This window comes from Notamacropus eugenii, chromosome 1, assembly GCF_028372415.1.
Source record: "Notamacropus eugenii isolate mMacEug1 chromosome 1, mMacEug1.pri_v2, whole genome shotgun sequence".
Taxonomy (NCBI): domain Eukaryota; kingdom Metazoa; phylum Chordata; class Mammalia; order Diprotodontia; family Macropodidae; genus Notamacropus; species Notamacropus eugenii.
In genome coordinates, this window is record NC_092872.1 from 172,295,800 (window position 1) to 172,311,749 (window position 15,950).

Genomic DNA, 15,950 nt, shown 5'->3' on the forward strand with positions numbered 1-15,950 from the left:
ATTTTATCTTAGAGGCAATAATAGGAACCCTCCTAGAATTTTTAGAATAGTAGCATATTCTGATCTGTCCTTCAGGAAAAGCATTTTGATAGTTAGGTGAAAGATGATAGGGGATAGAATAAGATATTTGAAGAAGAAAGAATAATTTGGAAGCCGTGAAAATTATCTGAGCAAGAAATGATGAGTGCCTAAGGTAGTATCCATGTGATCTTGACTAAAAAAAAAGGTCTAGTGAGATGTAGAGATGGAGATAGTAATGAACCTGGGAGACGGGAAGAGTAAAGTTGCTTCAACAAAAAATGGAAAGTTTGGAAGATTGAGTGAGTTTGGAAGAAGAGGTAGTAGTTTAGCTCTGTGTGGGACATGCTAAGTGAGTGATGTTTCTGGGACATGTAGTTTAAAGTTTTCAGTGGAAATTTGGAGATGTGGGACTAGTTCACAGGGGAAGAGGCTGGGGCTGGAGATATGTCAGTCATCTGTGTAGAGATAATAATTAAACTCATGTGAATTGATGAAGTCTCCAAAAGAGGACATGTAGAGAAAGAAAGACCCAGGACAGAACCTTGAGGAATACCTACAGTTAAGGAGTGTGATGTAGTTGATGAACCAGCAGAGGAAACTAAGAAGGAGCAATCAGATAGGTAAGAAGACCAGCAGAAAGTGGTATCACAAAACAACTACAGAGGAGACTCTATCCAGGAAGAGAGGGTGACCATCAGTGTCAAATTCAGTAGAGGTCAAGAAGAATAAGGATTGATAGAAGAAAGACCATCAGACTTTCATCAATAGAGCCTACCTAATAATTCTTTTGTAACTTCCAGAATACCTATTCTGCCAGGTCTATAAAGAATGACAGATTTAAGAGCTGTGGAAAGTACCTTGTCAGTCATTTATTCAATTTCTTTATCCTACAGATGAAGCAAAAGAGGTTAAATAACTAGACAGGATTTGAGTGCAAACTCTTCTGCACTTGTTATGTACTGTGCCACACATTAAATTCTTATTAAGTACTGTTCATTCATTCATTCAACCACAACTCATATTTGTATTATACTTTGAAGTTTTCAGAGCACTGTTCTCAACACAGTCCCATGGTTGTTTTACAGAAGAGGAAACTGAGGCTCCAAAAGGTTAAATGACTTGTCCATGATCAGTCTGCCTGAGCGTCTGAGGTAGAATTGATTTGAAATAAAGGTCATTCTAACCACTGTACTACAGCTTCTATTAATGCCTAAAGCAATGAAAAAATAGGCAATGCCAACTACCAGTAAAAGCATTTCTCCTGCCTCTCACTCAGTTCTCCCATCTTAATCCCTTTTAAAATTATATCCCTATTCTTTGCCTCTCCCAAATTTAAAAATAAAAGTTAAATAGAGAGGGCGAGGAACTAGAGAGAGAAGAGAATAAGCGAAGAGAACAGTTACTTTGGAGAGATCAGGGCAGGGCACATATAGAAAGGTTGGCCTTGGCAAGTGATCACAGACTGAGGGAAAGGAGAAAGTAGGGAGTGATGTCAAAGTGTTTTGAGATGAAGAAAAGGGGAGCAGAGAGAACTTATGAATGGCCCCAATTTTTACAGTAAGTCATGGGGGCAAAGTAAAGTGTGGGATGCTTGGAAGACAGAAGAGTTGGAATCACTTCTGCAGAAAGTGAGATAGAAATTTAATTAAGAAGGAATAAAACAATCACCTTGCTTCAGTGAGGGCCCAGTTGACACTGAATAAGAATTTACAGTGTACCACTTATCTCAGTTGGGTTATCTCCTCTTGCTTTGTTTAGTAGCATGTGAAGTAGGAATAGAGGATGGGCAGATGGTGGGAGTAATTGGGACAAGGGTTTAGAATGAGCAGTAGTAAATGATGGATGGAGGCAGTGATTTAAGTGTAGATGGTAATGTGGGGTTGAATTGATTATAGTAAAGTACAACATAATTGAAGTGATGGCCTGAGAAAGGCACTTAATGAGTCCTTAACAAGGGCAAAGAACTGGATTAGGAATGACATAGTCCAGGGAGTGCCAGGCCTAGAGGCCTGAGGGCTACCCGAGTCTTACCTTACACCTATTGCAGGTCTTCGGCTGGCAAAACCGGATAAACATATGAGAGAAGAGACTTTCCGGAGTCGAACAAGGGTTAGGCTTTATTCAGGGTCCTGGTTACATGTGCAGGGGGAGCTCTTCCTTAGGAGGGAGAGAGAAATCTCCCAAGGAGGCAGAGATCTTACAGTAAGAGATTGGAAGCAGAAGTGTAAGTGGGGAGAGAGGGGGAGGGGAGAGCGAAGAGAGGAAAGAGGGAAGAGGCGCCTTCTGTCCTGTAAGGGCCCCTCCCGAGCTAAGAGCGCCTTCAGGCTTTCCTGACCCTAATTAAGCTCTCTGGCCGTGTAGTTTGCACCTGAATACCGTGCCTGTTAGATAACAATAGGTGTGCCCAGATCCGGGACAGTCTCGAGGGCGGGGATGCTCCTCCCATCACGTTTCTCACGGGAAGAGGCGGAAATACACGAGATAGCTCGGTCTCACTCCTCGATTCCCTGGTGTTTCATGGGGGGCCTCATGAGAACTCTAAGATTTAGAAGTTCCCACCTTTACCCGCCTGAGACTGTCCACATGGAATTGAGCTTCCATCCCCAACAAGGGAGAGATGAAATGATAGGAGGTTCTTATGGTCATTGGATAGAAGAATGTCAGTTTTTTATTTTAAAAAATGGAGTGCTTGAGGGTGGAGCCAAGATGGCATAGTAGAAAGATGCACATACTCTAGCTCTTCCCCCACAACCCATAAAATATCTATAAAGAAAGACTCTGAACAAATTCTAGAGCAGCAGAAGCCACAGAACAATGGAGTGGAGGAGATTTCTAGCCCAGGGTGACCTGTAAGGCTGATGGGAAAAGTCTGTCCCACCAGATGCAGAATGGAGCCCAGCCCAGCCAGGGTGGAATCCCCAGTGGTTCACACAGATCCCTCAACTCACAGGTGCCAAAGGCAGCTTCAAAGGTCAGTGAAAGGGCTTCTTCACCTTGACAAGGGAGCCAGGGTCCTCCCCTAGCCCTGGTGGCAGCAGCGGCAGCAGCAGCAGCAGCAGCAGCGGGCTGCACAGGCATCAGTCACCATCCATTGTTGAATAAAGCCCCTGGGGGAATTGAGCAGGTGATCTGAACCTCAACCCTGAGTGGTGGCCTGCCTAAAGCCCCTGGAGGAATTGCGCAATGATCTGAACCTCAGCCCTGAGCCTGGCCAGGGAGTAAACTCCTCTCACTTGATTGTGCCACCTTGGAGGAACTGAGATCTTCTAGGTCCCCAGAGTATATCCAACTCTTGACAAAGGACCCAAAAGTCAAGTAACTGGTGGGAAAATGCCCAAAAAAGGAAAAAAAAATAAGACAATAGAAGGTTACATTCTTGGTCAACAGGTATTCTCCTCTATCCTTTCTGATGAGGAAGAACAACGTTTACCATCAGGGCAAGACATAAAAGTCAAGGCTTTTGCATCCAAAAACCTCCAAAATAAATATGCAATGGTATGTGTGTGTGTGTGTGTGTGTGTGTGTGTGTGTGTGTGTGTGTGTGTGTGTGTTCGTTCGTGTTCGTCCTTGATTGCTGAAGAAGACCATGCCATCAGAGACACTTGCACTTGACTTGCACTTGACTTCGTTTTGAGTGAGGGAGGGCTGTTCAGGTCACCAGCCTCACTTCTCCTCCAGAGCCATCTGAATCCAGTGACCAGGCATTCATCAGGATGACTGGAGATGACCCAGGATGAGACAGTTGGGGTTAAGTGACTTGCCCAAGGTCACACAGCTAGTGTCAAGTGTCTAGGGTGAGATTTGAACTCAGGTCCTCCTGACTCCTGCACTGGTGCTCTATCCACTGCACCACCTAGCTGCCCCTATGCAATGGTCCCAGGTCATGGAAGAGCTCAAAAAGGATTTTGAAAATCAAGAGAGGTGGAGGAAAAATTGGGAAGAGAAATGAGAGTGCTGCAAGAAAATTATGAAAAACGAGTCAACAGCTTGCTATTTTGCTTTTTTGGAGACCCCAAAAAATGCTGAAGAAAATAACACCTTTAAAAATAAGCTAACTCAATTGGCAAAAGAGGTCCAAAAAGCCAATGAGGAGAAGAATGCTTTAAAAAGCAGAATTAGCCAAATGAAAAAGGAGGTTCAAAAGCTCACTGAAGAAAATTGTTCTTTAAACATTAGAGTGGAACAGATGGAAGCTAATAACTTTATGAGAAACCAAGAAATTATAAAACAAAACCAAAAGAATGAAAAAAATGGAAGATAATGTGAAATATCTCATTGGAAAAACAACTGACCTGGAAAATAGATCCAGGAGAGACAATTTAAAAATTATGGGACTACCTGAAAGCCATGATCAAAAAAAGAGCCTATACATTATTTTTCATGAAATTATCAAGGAAAACTGCCCTGATATTCTAGCACCAGAGGGCAAAATAAATATTGAAAGAATTCACTGATCACCACCTGAAAGAGATCCAAAAAGAGAAACTCCTAGGAACATTGTGGCCAAATTCCAGAGTTCCCTGGTCAAGGAGAAAATATTGCAAGCAGCTAGAAAGAAACAATTCAAGTATTGTGGAAATACAATCAGGATAACACAAGATCTAGCAGCTTCTACATTAAGGGATCGAAGGGCGTGGAATACGATATTCCAGAAGTCAAAGGAACTAGGATTAAAACCAAGACTCACTTACCTAGTGAAACTGAGTATAATACTTCAGGGGAAAAAATGATCATTCAGTGAAATAAAGAACTTTCAGGCATTCTTGATGAAAAGACCAGAACTGAAAAGAAAATTTGACTTTCAAACACAAGAATCAAGAGAATCATGAAAAGGTAAAGAGGAAAGAGAAATCACAAGGGACTTTCTAAAGTTGAACTGTTTACATTCCTGCATGGAAAGATAATGTTGGTAACTCTTGAGACTTTTCTCAGTATTTGGGCAGTTGGAGGGATTATGTACATATAGACAGAGGGCACATGGTGAGTTGAATACTAAGGGATATCTAAAAAAAATGAAATTAAGGGGTGAGAGGAATATATTGAGAGGAGAAAGGGAGAAAAGGAATGGGGCAAATTATCTCATAAAAGAGGCAAGAAAAAGCTTTTTCAGTGCAGGGGAAAAGGGAAGAAGTGACGGGAAAGTGAAGCTGACTCATCACATTTGGTTTAAGGAGGGAATAACATGCACACTCAATTTGGTATGCAAATCTATCTCATGCTACAGGAAAGTAGAGGAGAAGGGGATAAGCAGGGTGGGAGGATGATGGAAGGGAGGGCAAATGGGAGGAGGCAGCAATTAGAAGTAAACACTCTTGGGGAGGGACGTGATCAAAAGAATAGAAGAAATGGGCAGGATAGGATGGAGGGAAATATAGTTAGTCTTACACTTCATGAGTCTTAAGAAAGTCATTTGCAAAACTACACATATATAACCTGTATTGAATTGCTTGCTTTCTCAATGGGGATGGGTGGGGAGGGAGGAAGGAAGAGAAGTTGGAACTCAAAGTTTTGGGAACAAATGTTGAGAATTGTTTTTGCATACAACTAGGAAATAAGAAATACAAGTAACGGGGTAGAGAAATTTATCTTGCCCTACAGTACAAGAGAGAAGATGGGGATAAGGGAAGACAGGGGTGTTAGAAGGAGGGCACATTGGTGGAAGGGGTAATCAGAATGCATGGCGTTTTAGGGGGGAGGGGAGAGATGGGGAGAAAATTTGGAACTCAAAATTTTGTGGAAATGAATGTTGAAAACTTAATTGAAAAAAAAATTTATAATGTAAAAAAAAACAAAGCAAAAACATTGCAAGGACCTAAGAGAACTCCAAAAGACTCATGATGAAAAATTCTGTCCACATCGAGAGAAAGAACTTTGGAGTCCGAATGCAGGTGGAAGCATACTATTTGATCTCCTTTTCATTTGTTTTATTTTGTTTCTTTTTTCTCATGGTTCCTCCTGTTAGTTCTAATTCCTCTTTACATCATCACTAATGTAAAAATATGTTTAAAATGAATGTATATGTAGAGCTTATATCACATTGCATACTGTCTTGGGGAGCGGGGAGAAGAGGGAGAAGAAAAGTTAAAACTCAAAATCTTTATGGAAGTGAATGTTGAAAACTAAAAATAAATTATTTTTCAAAAAGAAAAAAAAAATGGAATGCTTAGATAGTTGTGAGATCCATGGTATGATTATCTCTCTGGATGAAGTGGAGTGAAGGAGTCTTGCGATTTAAAGAGACTGAAAAATTGGGAGGTTTGGGTATTTGGGGGAGCATCAACATAAGTGTTGAAGTTCCCTACTAGGGGAGGAGAACAGTGCAATAAACCAGATACTGAATTCCTTGAGAAGGGTGAGGGAATTACTTTAGTACTGCTATATAGCCTCCATCATGATTTGAAGAGGTTGGGAAATTTTAATACCGTGAACAGAGAAGTTGTTGAGTGATAGTGGCGAAGGGAGAATCTGGAAATAGCAGTGGTAAGCCAGGATTATACCAATTTCCCCTACAGGACCAATGTGAGTGATGGCACAGCCAATACTAGAGAGGCTAGGAACACAATGGTATAAGACAACCGCAGTTGGGATCCCAGCTCTGCCACCCTTTAAGTCTGGGTAACATTGAGGTTACCCTTTCACTTTTCTTGGCCCCAGTTTCATCATTTGGGAGATGAGGGGGTTGGATTAGATGGCCTCTAAGGCCCCTTTCAGGCCATGGATAATCTTTTGAACTTTGAGCTTAATGACATTGACATAGGCATTCTTGCTGTAAAATGAAACCAAAGTCAGCCAATAAGCATTTAAAGGTTCCCCCCTCCCCACCAGCCCTCAGAGCACTGAGCTTTTGTCTGGGCGTCTACTGAGGTGATACGACCTGGAAATTCCTGGAATAAATATGGCATCCTCTGCCTCCTCAGTAGCCACAGCTATACAAGACACAGAAGAGAAAGTTCTTAGCACCAAGTTCCTTGACATTATTAAATGGCTCAACATCAGAACAGACATGGTTTTTTCAGTGAAAATCACATGTCAAAAGATGCATTGACATCTGCGTTGACATCATATGCTGAAGATCATGAAACCTTTCCATGTAAAACCTCTTTTACAAATGTTCTTTCCCATATTAAAATATGAACTTGAGAGTGGGGCCCGTTTCTGCTTTTTACTTTGTATTCCCACTGCTCAGTGCTTTACATGTTGTTGCTCTTAGTTATGTCTGACCCTTTGTGACCTGTGGATCATACTATCCATGGGGCTTTCCTGGCAAAGACACTGGAAGAATTTGCCATTTCCTTCTACAGTAGATTGAGGCAAAGTCACTTGCCCAGGTTCATATGGCTAGTAAGTATCTGAGGCTGGATTTGAGCTCAGGTCTTTCTGACCCAGGCCCAGCACTCTGTTTGCTGAGCCGCCTAATTGCCTCCTCCTCTACACATAGCTATCACTTAATGAGTGCTTTTTTTCATTCATTCACTTACTCACTTCCTCTGTGCCATGCAGTATGCGGAGTGGAAGGAAGGAATAGAAAGAAATCTCACCATCGCCACTACTCTCCCTTTCTAAAACACATGCCCCTGTAAACCTCTCTTTTTACCTCCTCCACCAAGAACTGGTTCACAAAAAACAATAGGCGCTAGCAATTATACAGCACTTTCAGATTTGATGAGCATTTTTCAAATGAAAAATTTTAGCATCACAACAATCCCGGGAAGTAGGTACCATTAATCCCATTTTGTATAGATGAGGAAGCTTAGGTGGACAGTGGTTAAGTGACTTACCATGGACTGCACAGTTAGAAAGTATCTGAGGCCAGAATGCAGGTCTTCCTGATTCTATCCACTGCAACACCTACATGCTACCTCCTTCATGCACTCCTTGTTCCAAAGCTGAAAGTGGTCTCTCCCTCTTTAAATTTTTCATTTCACTTTACCTGGATCTCTTCTGTACCCTTATGACACTTCCCCTTTTCATCACCACCATCATCATCATCACCATCACCATCATCACCACTATCATCACCACCACCATCATCATCATCACCATCACCATCATCATCACCACCATCACCATCATCATCACCACCACCACCACCACCATCACCACCATCACCATCATCATCATCATCACCACCACCATCACCATCATCATCACCATCACCACCATCATTATCATCATCACCGTCATCACCATCGTCATCATCACCACCACCACCATCATCATCATCATCCTTTTTTGTCTATTTGCTCTGCTTTCCCCACCTCCATTAGATTATAAACACCCTTGGAGTTGGATGTTATATAATCTCTGTCATTCTTCAGTACCTAGTTGATAGTGCCTTGAATGTAGTAAGTGCACAATGCTTGTGGTGAACTAAAGATTTTTTTCAGTGCTGTCTTCATATACAGTTGTCACAAACCCATAAAGGTTCTTTTTGATCAACAAGCATTTATTAATCACTTAATAGCAACCCTAGCACTGTGCTAAGCACTGGGGATAGAAAGAAAGGCCAAAAAACAAAACCCAAAAAACCCACACTCTGCTCTCCAAGAGCTAATAGGTTAATGGAAGAAACAAACTGAAAAAAAAAATTACTTATGGGGTGTCAGTAATGAAGAACTAGACCAGGAAAGGCGAACCCAGGGGAAAGATGTGAGCAATTCTAAGGAAAGACCTGTCGCAGAAGGAAGGATCCAAGCCTAGTCTTGAAGGAAACCAGGGAAGCCACTTTCTCATTGGCAAGGGTGAACAATGACACTCATTTACTCCTAAATGGCCCTTGCCTAATTTTGGCAGATAACACCACTGCCCCAAAGTTATCTGGACTGTTAACTTGAGTATTACGCAACTACATTATCATGTTGCTTGTCCTTGAAGTTGTCATGGGCACACGGTCTTTTAGACTTTGCCGTCTCTGATGAGAAAACCAGTCTTTTGGGTTAGGCTTATGGTGTACTAATCGTCGCCATACATTCCTGTGTCCCCTCCATATCATAGTACGTAGAGTGCTGGACTGCAGCCACAAGGACTTGGTGACTGTGGACAATTCAGATGCTTTCTTAGCGGATGTTTCCTTATCTGTAACATAAGCATAATTATTCCTTTAGTGCCTACTTCATAGTACTTATGCAGACTCTCAGAATCATTTAAAATGCAATCATTTAGGTAAAGCACCTAAAGACCAGAGAGCTTAGCTTAGGCACTTAATAAATGTTTATTGACTAAGAGGCCAGTTTTCCTGGGGTTTTTTGCAAAGCAGTTGGGGATAAGTGACTTGCCAGGGGTCACACAGTAAATGTCCGAGGCCAGATTTAAACTCAGGTCCTCCTTACTCCAGGGACAGTGCTCTATCCACTGTGCCACCTGGTGTTCTCTTGTTTTGTTTTTGTAGTAAATAAGAGAGCTGGCTTTGGAGCCAAAACCACAATTGAAGCCCCACTTCTTACACATATTGACTGTGTGACCCTGGACATATCCCCTAAGCTTTCAGTGTTATAGACAACTCTACTTTGCAGAGAAGATGTTAACCTCTGAAGGCATCGAGGTAGCACAGTGGCTACAGCACTGGGCTTGAAATCAGGAAGACTCATTTTCATGAGTTCAAATCCAGTCTCACAGTTACTACCTATATGACCCTGTCACTGAACCTTGTTTGCCTCAGTTTCCTCATCTGTAAAGTGAGTTGGAGAAAAAAAATAGCAAACCACTCCAGTCTCTTTGCCAAAAAAAACCCAAATGAGATGGTGAAGATTGGGAAACAACTGAAACAACCAAACAACATCATGCCAACTTTCACTGGTAGAGGGAGTTTCCTCACCTGGGAGTTCCCTGTAGAGACAGTAGGTGGCACAGTGGATAGAGTGCTGGGCCTACAGTCAGTAAGACATAAGTTCACGTCTAGCCTCAGGCATTTACTAGCTAGACCCTAGTCAAGTCACTCAACCTCTGTTTGCCTCAGTTTCCTAAACTGTAAAATGAGAATAGTAATAGTACCTACTTCAAAGGGCTGTTGTGAGGGTCAACTGAGATATTTAGGAAGTGCTTAGCACAATGCCTGACATAATAGTCGCTGTATAGATGCTAGCTGCTATCATTATTCTTCGTCATGTTGTTTACTGCATGACCCTGAGCAAGTCACTTACCCTCTGCCTCAGTTTCCTCAGTTCTAAAGGTTATAGCAATAGCACCTATCTATTAGAGTTGTTGCAAGAATCAAATGAGATGAATTTGTAAAGTGTTTAACCTAGTGACTGGCACACATAATAGATGCTTAAAACATGCTTATTCCTATATGAATAAACTTGCACAATGAGATCATATATGTATACATATACATATATGTTATTGTTATATTGCTGGGTTGTGAGGCACTGTATCATACTGCGATTGTATGTATCTTAGCTTCTTCACCTTTCCAAGACTGTTCAGGAATCTGAAAGACTGGTAAGGAAGTGGTTCTCCCAGTTCCTTCTGACATCCATCCAAACTTCTGGAGAACCCAAAAACCCACTCAACTTGGGCTTTCGCAAGGCCCAGAGTTTGACCAGTCCAGACTTGCCCAGCACCTTCAAACATGAGTGCTTAAGGCAGAGACATCTGGCCAGTCAATACCTTACTCCAGTAGATGGATATAAGGTCTGGAATTCCTCTGACTGGGGAGCCTTGTACCTCCCCCCATAACTATGGAGCGTTCTCGATATCAAAAGAAGAGGCCAAGGAACTCTAGATTGATAATAGGAGTTTAATCAACCATTATAATTACTTAGAAAATCTGGGGCAGTTGCCAGACAGTTCAGTGGATCCCCCCCAAAAGAATCCCCCAAACCCCTATGGTAATTATAGAAAACAGACAAAGGGAGGAGGAGCCAGAGAGTACATCACTACTGATTGGTGGATATTTTGGATCTCTGCTTAATAATGAGCTCATTTCCAGGCTTGGGCGTTAAGCCAAATGCTCAAACACAAGATTGTGTATAGGACACAAAATGGTCACAAACAAATCACCTTATTCTTATTATGACTTTCATTGGTCACAATATATAAACTATGACTCAGTGTCTCTCAGTTCATTATGATTTCATATCTAAGTTATAATTTTAACATATCACCGTATCTGGGCTTCCACCTTGCACAGAGTCTTAAGTTAATGGCTTTTCACTTCTTACTGTGTGTTATGGCTTTTCCCCACAATAGAAAGAAAAACCTAGATGACTTTCCTAGGGCATTCACCTGCATATCAGTTGCCAAGACCTTAAAACACTATTGGAGTTCACTGCTGGGACTTGAAGTGGCTTCTTAGAAGAAGCAGGGAGCCAGTCTGTGCTAAAAGCAGTAGGGCATAGGGACCAGCTTTCTGATTCCACAGGCACAGGGAGCTCCCAGGGGGTTCAGCCACTCTTCAGCCTAGTCCTGGAGAACTGCCTAGATCACTGAAAGGTTAACTCCCTTTCCAGGGTCATGTAGCCAGCGTGTGTCAAAAGCAGACTCAGGTTTTCCTGATCCCAAAGCCAGCTCTCCATCCACCGTGGCACACTGCCTCTGGCCAATGGGCTCCTCAGTCAATTGAAGGCCAAATTTTTTAACCAGAAGCACTCAAGGCAGGGACTGAGGGGCAATACCTTTATCTGCCAAACCAGGACAGGAGCCACCTCTCCGTTAGACAGCTTACATACACATTAGGGCTAAAATGAACATCTCTGAATTGGGTTGGAGGAGAGCTGGAAGGAGATAAAATGGGATGTCATCAGAGTGGCAGAAGGCCACACAGTTTTGAGAAGCTGTTCCCAGGATTTAGGAGCTTTATGTTAAACTCTTGGCAATTAGATAGGTGGGACCTTGTGATATGTCTTCACTTCATACATCAAACTAGCTCAGGGAAGCAAATCTGCTCATAACTGGATGTTTTATAGGGAGAGGTGGGATTTCAGGAGCATGTTATTGTTTTATTACCCCCACATTAGGGCCTGGAAAGGGCTAATCATTGAGTGCATGAAAGGTGGAAGTGCCTAGCAAGAAAGATATGGGTTGGGAGAAAAGGGGTAAGGCAGAAAAGGGGGGGTTACCCAGATAGCTGGACAGGGTGTGGCTAGGGCATTAGCAGCCTATTGTTGGGGGAAGGACTAGGCCCCCAAAACAAAGAGATCTAAGCCCAGGGGACAGACCACAACCATTTTTTCTGAATTTATCCTTTTCTAGTGAGAATAAAATCTCTTTATCCCAAAATTTCAATCCTTTTAGGCTGCTTTGAAGGTAAACTGAATTCTGAAGAGATCCTTTAGTAGAATTTGGAGGAAGCTTAAATTACCTGGCCAGAAGGCTCAGGGACAATAATGAAATGAGAGTATTTATATAGGTCTTTAAGGTTTGCAAAACATTTCACAATTATTATCTCATTTTATCCTCATAACCTTGGAATGTAGGAGCTTATATATTCCCATTTTACAGATGTAGTGGTTGTCCTTTGTTCTCAAAGAGGACCAACATGGCATCACTACGTTGGAGTCAAGTTACAGCATGTCCCACTGTGACTGATCAGACCAATACAGGCTCAGAATGTCTACCATAGGTTGGGCACAAATAGTCCACATGAACATTTGGGGTGGAGTCTCTAAATTTGCACATTTTGTGTTTCTTTTGAGCTACTTCAGTTCCTCTTTGCTCATTGAGCACAGCATCTCCTCTTATGTGGACACGTCATGCTGAGCGGTCCTGTGCCATTGTGTCCCACATCACACAGTCAGTTTCAGAGTTCTTAAGAGAGACCATGAGAGTGACCTTGTATCGCTTTTTCTGACCTCCATGTGAACACTTGCCCTGTGTGAGTTCTCCATAAAAGTTGTTTTGGCAAGCATACGTTTGGTATTCTGAGAAAACAGATTAAGTGACTTGTCCAGGGTCACACAATTAATAAATATCTGAGGTCACATTTGAACTTATACCTTCCTGACCCCTTATTTAGTTAGACAGCCATTTTTTTTCCTGTATTTATCCTTTTCTAGAGAGGGTAAAATTATCCCAAATTTTCAATCCTTTTAAGCTGCTTTGAAGGTAAAATGAATTTTGAAGAGATCCTTTAGAATTTTGAGGAATCTTAAATTAGTTAGAGGGCCTAAAGCAATTATCTTCAAGGTATAGTTCTAAACAACACAGAGATTCTCTCATTGGGTCTCTTTGCTCAATAGCCATAGGTGGTTTACTCATTGGTGATCTAGGGGTGGGCAGGTAGAAAGGTGGGTCCTCCTAGTTAGCAGCCCCCATCTCTAGAGCCATCATCAAAAGCACCTCCAGAAACAGCCAATACTGGTTCACATTCCTCTACCACTGTTGGTGCCCCCTTCAATAAACTCATTACGTTCTAATCTTACACGTTAGCCGAGGTTCGACACTGGAACAAAATGAAACGGTGGCAAATCATTCAGCAGCTAGCAAGAAGAGATTTACTTAGCCATAGCAGGAGAACTGAATCTCCCTTGCCTGAGTTACCAGTCATTTTTCACCAGGGAAGCATGAGAGACGGCACCTTGAGCTCCTGTTAAGGTGACCAAGAAGAGATATCAATAGCGTGAGCCCTTAGTCTCCTGATCCAACTAAGTCTGGAGGATGTTTTCAGTATCCTTTAGGGATAAGTAGGCTAACTTGCATGGGACAAGGGGTTAATATAATATTGGTCCTGCCTCACTGGGTTGGCACCTTCTCTGTAGTCTGGAGGAGTTGAGTGCCTAGCCTAGGATCTCACAACCAATTCCTGTCTGAGATGGGACTTGAGTTAGGCCTGCTTCAGAAGCCAGCTGTGTATACACTAGGACTAGTATTGTTTCTCTGAATTCTTTATTTTTTATTTTGGGTGGCACCATAATGTTCCTTTACATTCCTGCACCACAGTGCTACAGTGAGTTCTATCTTTTCTGAACTTTTAGACTTGAGTGCAATCTATCAATGAAACATTCAATCAATGGGAATTTACTGTGTCTATTATTTGCTAGGAGACATGCTAAATGAAGGGGATCAAAGGGTATGAACAATGTCAGAAGAAGAAATCAAGCCACTGATAACCATTTGAAAAAAATGCTCCAAAGAGGAATAGACAAATGCAAATTAAAGCAGCTCCAAGGTTCCATCTTGCACCATCAGACTGGTGAAAATAACAGAAAAAGAAAAATGACAAATGCTGGAGTGGCTCAGGGAAAACATACACATGGATCCCTGTTAATGGACCTATGAAATGGAAAGCAGTGTGGAACACTGCCCCACAAAATCACTAAATTTCATACCTTTTGAGCCAGCCATACTCCTTCTAGGTCTATATACCAAAGAAAGCAACAACAACAACAACAAAAAAATGCAAAAATATTTGTAACAGCTCTTTTTCATTGTACCAATGAAATGAAACTAATGGGTGCCCCTTGGGAATGGCTGAACAAATTGTGTTATATGCATGTAATGGAATATTACTGTACTCTCAGAAATAAGTAAAGGATGGTTTTACAGAAACCTGGCAAGACTTGTATGAGTTGATGCAGAATGAAGTGAGCAGAAGCAGTGGATCAATTTATACCACAACAACATTGTAGAGACAAAAATCTTTGAAGGATGTAGCTGAATCAATGCAGTGCTCAAACTACAATTCCAGAAGACTTGTGACAAAGCTTGCAACTCACCTTGGGAGGGGAAAGTAATAGACTGAAGATATAAAATGAGACACCTTTTTGCATGTGGCTATGCATATTAGTTGCAATGTTTTTCATCTTTTTCTCCAGCTGGTTGAGGATGGTGGGTGGAAGAGAAAATAAATACTTGCCAATTGAAAAAGAGATTAAGGTGGTTTTTTTTTTTAATGGAACAGTCCCTCCACTTCTATTGAGGGCAAGTAAATATATAGAAATCATATGTATATATACATACATATGTATATATTCATACATACCAAATGCAGAGTAAATCTGTAAGTACAGAAACAAATACAAGCTGATTTAGGGAGAATTGCTTCCTGCATAAGACAGTTGACTTGGGTCTTGACTGAAGAAAGATTTTAATTAAGTAGTAGGGGAAGGTGAGTGTGAAGTTTTAACTTTTAGCTTTTCAGAGCCCACGGTCAGGAGCAGTGTTTATCATATAAAGCTACATATAAAGTTCACACAATTAAACGATATTTGGGATTGTCCATGGATTTTTGGGGGAATCATCTCCTATCTCCAAACAGAAAAGCAGCCAGCTCTGATCTGGATCAGAGGACCTCGGCTGGGGGTCTACTTCTGTTACTAATTCTGTAGTCTCGGGTAAGACATTTTATCTCTTACTCTTTAAGAATTTTTCTGCCTCTCAAGCTCTAATCCTGTCATCCAGGGAGCATGTTAATATATTACTTTTCTTGTAACACCTCCAAACCACTGCCTGTTTATTAGGATCATAGCATTTTTGAACTGGAAGGGACTTTGGAGATGGTGTTTAAGCCCTCCTATTTTACAAGTGAGGAAACAGACTCAGAGAGGCAGAGACATGCCCAGGGAAACGGGCTGGCAGGATTCTTCTCCTCTAATAATCTGGTGCTGCCTTTCATCGGACCCCCCAAAAGTCTGTGGGCGCCTCCAGCTGTGCACCCTCTACCTTGGGCCGGTGGCATGGCCCCCACAGAGCCAGCCTTCTATGTGTGCCCGCACAGGGGCCTCAGAAAAGGAAGGCGGGGTGCCCAGTGGGGTGTAAAGCGGGGAGGATCTGGGTGCTGGCACTGGCGGGGTTTTGTGATGGCTGGAGGGTGCTCCGCAAACAGCCGGGAAAGTCCCGGTCTCCCTCTTTAGCTGAGTCATACCAGGACCTGGATCAGCGGCACTGAGCAAGCCCCGCAGGGGTGTCGGGCTGGAGGAGCAGGAGGGGAGGGACTGGCACTGCCCGGGAGCAGGCGGGGCCAGGCTGGCAGAGGGGCAGCCTCCCGGGGG